This window comes from Neolamprologus brichardi, chromosome 7, assembly GCF_056152115.1.
Source record: "Neolamprologus brichardi isolate AB-2024 chromosome 7, ASM5615211v1, whole genome shotgun sequence".
NCBI classification, from domain to species: domain Eukaryota; kingdom Metazoa; phylum Chordata; class Actinopteri; order Cichliformes; family Cichlidae; genus Neolamprologus; species Neolamprologus brichardi.
The window spans coordinates 26,799,032-26,806,092 of NC_142110.1; positions in this window are offsets into that span (position 1 = coordinate 26,799,032).

The window sequence follows — 7,061 nt, forward strand, 5'->3', positions numbered from 1 at the left end:
CACAAACATTATATGGCTGAGATAAAGGAGCTTGGAGTCAGTGGGGTAGTTAGGTTGAACCACCGTGTTGCCCCTCAAATGAAATACCATTTTAATACATGGCAGATCCTGAGATATGCCCAGATGATTTTACTAAATATTTCAAATGAAATGCAATTTTAATATATTTAGTAAAATCCTCTGTGCCACTTTACACAAGGGCAAAAAATTCTGCCTGTTTTGTTGGTGCTATCAACACTATTGCAATAATGAGCCAATGACAGAAAGAAACCAAGGACTTAATGAAATCAAAAGTTATTAAAACATCCCCCTTTCACAAATGAAAGATTTATTTTTGATGATAAGGAAACTCTTGGTGGGATTTCTGTTTAAAAACATAAAAAACATACAAACCTGTAACTAAACTTAAAAAACAAACAAACAAACAAAAAACCCAACTCTTGTCATAGTTTAGTCCAAAATTAATCAGTCAGTTTATTTTGTTTTTTTCCCAGGCTCCATCTGAAAAGATTAAGTTCTGTGTCATCAAATATCTCATGTGACGGTGTAATGTTTTCTCATAAAGACAAAGGACATACTAAGAAAAAAGTACACTGTCTATGACACTTAAAACTGGGGTGTCAGTGGAAGTCTGTAGTTTTGAAGCTGTTGATTTTCCTTTCTTTTATATAGCTAATAGTAGTGTTTGTCATTTTTACTTGAATAAGTGTTCAAATAATCAGAATTATCCAGGTGACACTGTGGATAATGATCAGAATTTTATCATCTGTTTACAGCCTGTTCATCAGCATTTATAATATAAGTTAAATACATGGAAAGAAGAAATCTCAGATGTGTTCCCTTTCTTTTGAGTAACAACAAAGTGGTTTGAAAGTTTGAAGTTTTTTTGTCATGAATGTAAAGCCTATTAAAGCATTTATGTTGGCGCCAGTTTAGTTCAGCAGGTGAGCAAGCACACATGTGCTGCATGGCCAGAAGGTAGCAGCCCGAGTTTGAGTCCGACTTGCAGCCCTTTGCTGTCTCGAGACTTAAATATAAAGCGCAAATATATACTGACCCACTGACTTTACCTAAATCTAAAGTCCTAATCTGCAGTGTCTGATGGGGTGCCTCCAATTTATTTTCATAGGGGTGGGGATACAGCAAAAAAGAGGGGGTGTGCCTGATTAATATAACAGGTACTGTGTATTTTCTGACACTGACAAGTTTTTTCTTAGGTCTTTCTTTTTTGAGTCTTTCATATTGTTTCTATTGTGGTTTTGAATCCCTGACCCAGAGACATCCCTGTGTCTCTCATGGGTGTCTCTGGGTCTTGGTTAATTTTTATATTTGTCATATAAATTCTTTATATCTGTTCTTAATGTGAGTATTTTACTGTAAATATTAACTGTTTCAGGCCTTTTGTTACAAAATTAATGTCAGAAAAAGCATGCTTGTGTTTTCATTCAGTCTTTTAAACTTCAAAACAAATTTAATGTTAATTTCCTTTATAAATGTTATTTTTTGTATGATTTCAATAACTGTTGCTAAATATTTGAAAGGGATTTTTTTTTCTATTAAGACAGAATTTCTTTGGCAAAATAGTTTTGTATTTGTTCACTGTGGAAAACCAAAAATGTAGAGCTCTTTAGATCTGTAGTAATCTGTAGATAAAAAGCAATATACATGAGCAACACAATCTCTCTGTGTGCTGATCCATGTGAGAACGCTTGTCCCTCAGCATATGCATATATTAGCCTAGCTACTGAAAAGGCAGAGTCCTTTTTCCCCTGTTATGCAAATAACACCAGCTCTTAAAATTGTATGAGTGAGAATTAAATGTGAATTAAATAATGCTTTGTTCTTTTCTTTCCATTCAAATCCCCACGCCATTGCCATGCCTGTTATGAGATTGACAAGACAAGAAGTGACATAAATACCATGGCCAGCATTCAATCCAATTATGTAGCGTGGCCCGCCTCAATACCTGCTAGCCACGGAGTGCTGCATTGGCGTCCTTGTATTCAGAATGTCTAAGAAATAAGACTAGCTGCATTCATCTTCAAGCCTAGCACTGACCTTGCTCTCTTCTCTGCAGCTAGCTCTGAGTCATAGCCCTCAAGTCTATACTCAACCCCTCAGCCTAGCTTAATCCAGGCCTCTGGACAAGGACGCACCTTGTCCAGAGGCCGGGATTCACTGTGAACTACTCAAAGGGACCAAGCCAGCTGGAGAAGTTATTAGCCATTTATAAAAAATATGCACAGAGCACTAAGACAGGAATTGTTGTATATGTGGATAATTTTTGTCTTTCTGTTCAATCATTGGGCACATTTTGCAGGAAATCAGGTTTGGGCTGTGAGATGATTAAAAACTGATGATAATTTAGTACTGCATTATCAAAGAATTTATAAAGAGCCATTGTGAGGAGATGGGTTATAAAGACTGATTTACTTTGAAATACTGCTCCTACTTTGCTGTGAGGAAACCACACGATTTAATTATTACTTAAAGTAATTCATTATGTGGTTCCTAGAGTATTTTTTGCCATTTGATAGGAACAGTGTAGAAGGACGGGAAAGCAGAGAGAAAGAGAGAAAGACATGCAGCCAAGGGCGGCAGGTCAGACTCAAACCCAGGGCTAGTGCTCTACCACCGTACGGCATATGGTCACCTGTTCATTCCACTGACTAAACCAGCACCCACTTCTAGAGTATTTAAAAGTAGAATGGGGGCAGAACCTTCAAGTCTCAGGCCACTTTTCTATGGAACCAGCTTCCAGTTTGGATTCGGGAGACAGACAGCCTCTCTAGTTAGGGCTTGATCAGGTGGCAATGAATCCTCCCTTAGTTATGCTACAATAGGTCCAGGGTGCTGAGATTACCACTCTGCATTTAATCCTTACTTTTTCCAAAAATGTGATTCTGTTCATCTGGACTTCAGTGGGAGAAATGTTTCATCACTCATCCAAGTGACTTTTTCAGCCTCAACTGACTGCAGGCTTCCCCAACTGTATAAACAGTACCTTTGCACAATGACTGAATGAATGAATGAACAATGGGCTCTGAGGTCAGTTTCTTGATCATTAATATTCAAATTGTCATGACCTTTGATCAGCAACCACTAATCAAAGATCATTGAGTGGGTGAAACTGATAATAAGGAAGATGTTATAGTCTCTTCACAAGAATTTTATGATGCAATTAGAACATTAAAAGGCAATAAGGCTTGGGGATGGATAAGATATCTGCTGAACATTTAAAATTTGCTAGTAGAAAACTTTGTTTTACTGGTTCTTAGTACATGGAATTCTGACACAATTCTATCGCCTATGTTAGTGCCCAAGGTAAAAGAAAAAACTGGCAAAATAAGCAACAGGGATAATTATCGGCCTATAACACTATCTAGTATTTTGCCAAAGGTCTTTTAAAGGACTATTTTAAACAGGATAGAACATTTTGTCATGTACACTTATAATTTTATCTCCGACTGATCCTGCATTAACTACAGTTACATTTTATTCAAAGTTGTGTAATTATTGGCGTTTTAGGCTTCATGTAAATTTGTGATGCCCTGCATTTTATTTTATTTTATTTTATTTTTTCTTTCTCTTCTTATTTTCAAGAAATCCCCTGACCTCCATTTAGTCTTTACATTCATAGATTTGTCAGTCTTTCCATAAATATTATGGCCACATCCATCTAATACGCTTGGGTTAAGTTTCCTTAACAATAATCTCTATAAATGGATATCTGCATACGAATATGGCAAACCTGCAGACAAGAGGTAGGATCTATAGTGCTGGGATCATTCTAGTTTGCATTTATAGTCAACTTGTAGTCAGACTTCTAGTTACCAATCAAGTTTTCACCCAGTTTTGGCTAATGTAATGTATTTGTATTTATATAGTGTTTTTCTTGTCTTATTCACCTCTACAAATTTGTATTGAATAAAGGCTCTTTGAAGAAAGAATACGCAGAGCAGAGGGTCTCAGATTGGAGTCGAACCCAAGCCACTGCATTTTGTTTCTGCAACACATGGTCACCTGAGCAGTCACATTTTTAACCATACACTGCTTTATTCTATACACTGCTATACACTACTGTCACGTAACCCAACTGACTTCAAGTGTTTTATCTAGCTCACATCTCTGACCGATTTAGAATCACTTAATCTAACATGAATGTGTTTGGGACTGTGGGAGGAAAACACCCAGAGGAAACCCACACAGGCACAGTGAGAACCAACAATGTCCACACGTATAGCCCACAGCTGGTTGGCCTTCTTGCTGTGAGGCAACACAGGTAATCACCACACAACCGCAGCATTTGAGAGTGAGAATAAGATTGCCTTTTGGCAAATGCAATCCCTTTTTTGGTTTACACAGCAGGCAACAAAAGCAATCTAGGGAAGCAATCTTGAAACCATGATCTAATGACTCTTAACAAAGTTGTTTATTTGCTTTGTTAAATTTATATTTATTTGAAAATACTGACTAAAGTAGCTATCTGGCCGGGGGCAGTGTGGAGTGCAAAGTTTGCATGTTTGGGTACTCCAGCTTTCTCCCACAGTCCAAAGACTTGGAGATAAATTATCTGAATTTCAGGAGCGGGAACATGCCTCCAAACAGAAAGTAACTAAACTCAGAATTGCTAACAGACAAAAAACTTGACAAGAAAGCACAGTGGATATCATCAAATTAACACCAAAAACAGAACCCAGAAAGCTAAAACTAAGGAGGGCTGAAAATTTAAATGCTAAGCTCAGAGTAAAAGCCAAACAACAAAAAACAAATGATAAAACACTAAGACATAAGAACTAGAGAACCCAAAACTGGAACTCAGACCTCAGACTCAGAATCAAAACCCCCCAATAGTCCAAACACAGAAACGCTGTGGCAACGACCCAGGACCATGACACGGTGCCCTGGCTGCAAAAGTGTCTGAAGTTTTAGCAAAATAATTTTTTTATGATTTAACAAATAAACAATACTGTATTTCTCACCACACAGAATCAAAGTAATTGACCATCACTCATCTGTAATGTATACTAAACTGTTTACTTGTGATTTCTGATGTCCAAATTATTTTTTACCAGGATGTCTTTGGTAGTAACTGTTATACACAAACACTCAATGCTTTAGGAGCTCAAAAACAAAGAAAAACAGAATAAGTGTCTAAATATTGAGAAAAGAAATAGATATAGGAAATAGGAAAAAATGAAATAAAATTCATGTCATGATAGAGAAATAGACCAAAATTTCACCAGAAATTTAGTTTGTTCCAGTTTGTTCCAAAATTGAGAAAAATAGGTAAATGGGACTAAAACAGAGACTGAAAACCATTCACATTTACAGCCATACATAGTTTAGAATTGCCAATTAATCTAAACCCACTAACTGCATGTTTTTGGACTGTGGGAAGAAGTCTGGGCACCCAGAGGAAATCCACACAGGTACAGGGAGAACATATTATTTTTCAATTCTGAAATGATAGCAACACCCTTGGAGATGCCCAACATTAATATTCCCATATTCATGGAAAATCCAAGAAGAAAAAGGAACTCAGCTACTTTAACTGTTTCTTTGATATGATGTTAATTACACTGAAGCAGGCGTTTAGTACATGTACACATTACCTACCTACAACACAGCGGTGCTCTCAGTACGCTAGTCTGGTTTGCTTTGGTTCTGAAGAAACACTGTCCAATGCAATGATGTAAACACTGGGTCACGTTCCTAATTCCACTGAAAAAAAATAAATCTAAACTCAGTTTGACAGCCAAGTTGATCCCCCTCCTCATTTCCCCAGTAGAGCTTTGCTTGTCTTTGCACCCCTTTTAATCTCTGGCATTTACAAGCACCCCTCTAAACAACCTACCAGGTGTGTTAAGCCTCCTGCTGAAGGGCTGTAGAATGTTGAGACTCCAATATGATTAGTGCAAAATGGGCTGTGAATAGAAGAATGAAAGCTTTTATAATGTGAAAGACTGTTAGCACAGTGATGTGCTGGTCTGAGCTCCCATGACCAATCTACAACTAATGAGCATTCAGTGAGCGTGCCCTGTGTCACAAGTGTGATGGAGACACTGAGGCAAGAATTTCTCATATTTGTCAGTAACATGAGCTAAGTGCTTTGGTCAAGTTTTGATTTTATTGTATGAATTCAGTATGCCAAGAACATTTGTACACTGTCTTCTGGTTGATAGAAATTCATGGGGCTGGACAATAGTAAGTGAGGATTTTATAGTAAGATGTTTATTTTATGTCTGTGAAGGTCATCCAGGTCCTTGTAGTCTAAGGAGCTTTTTGTGAAATCTGTTTACCTGCTCTCATTTGCTGTTTTAGCTCTTTGGCAGTTGTTGAAATAGTTTTGTGAGCTTTAAACTGAGATTCTGACCTTTATGACAAAATGCATCTATACTTAAAAATTGATTCAGTCCCTACTCCCGAGTGCCAGTGATTCTTCTCCAAAATGGTGCAGCTCAGTTGGTATTTACAATTTGTAAATCATTCCATAATTCAATTTGTCTGCTGCTCAACCAGTCCCTTAAATAATGGCTCTTGACAGGGTCATTACAGGCAGTTGTGTGATTGCCAGCAGGCGTATGTAACAAAAATTTCAAAAAGTTCCACCACTGCACAAAAACTAGCACACACAGACACACATGCACACACACACAAACAGGATAGCAGAGGAACAAGGTGGAGAGACAGTGTTTTCTTGTCTTCCACAGCATGTCTTTGTCCTGTCTTCATCCTTACCTTACCTTACAATATAAAGTATCTTGATGCAACTATGTATATAAATAAAACTGAACTAAATTGTTTGCCTTAGGATTTCATTGTTGCTATGTGCAGATGTTGTAGCCATGTCGGCTTATCAAGTCACAGTGTACAACCACAGTAGACAGAGGTTGTTAACTGCAGCTTCTTACCCTCATTATCAAGTACATTTCATGACACACACACAGACAAAACACAACAAGACTGCTGATTTGTTTATTTGCATTTTTTCTCTTCCAGGTGCTGTTTGTTTATTTTATGTTTTTTCTCACAAGTTCAGAGGTTGGTGACCCGTTGTG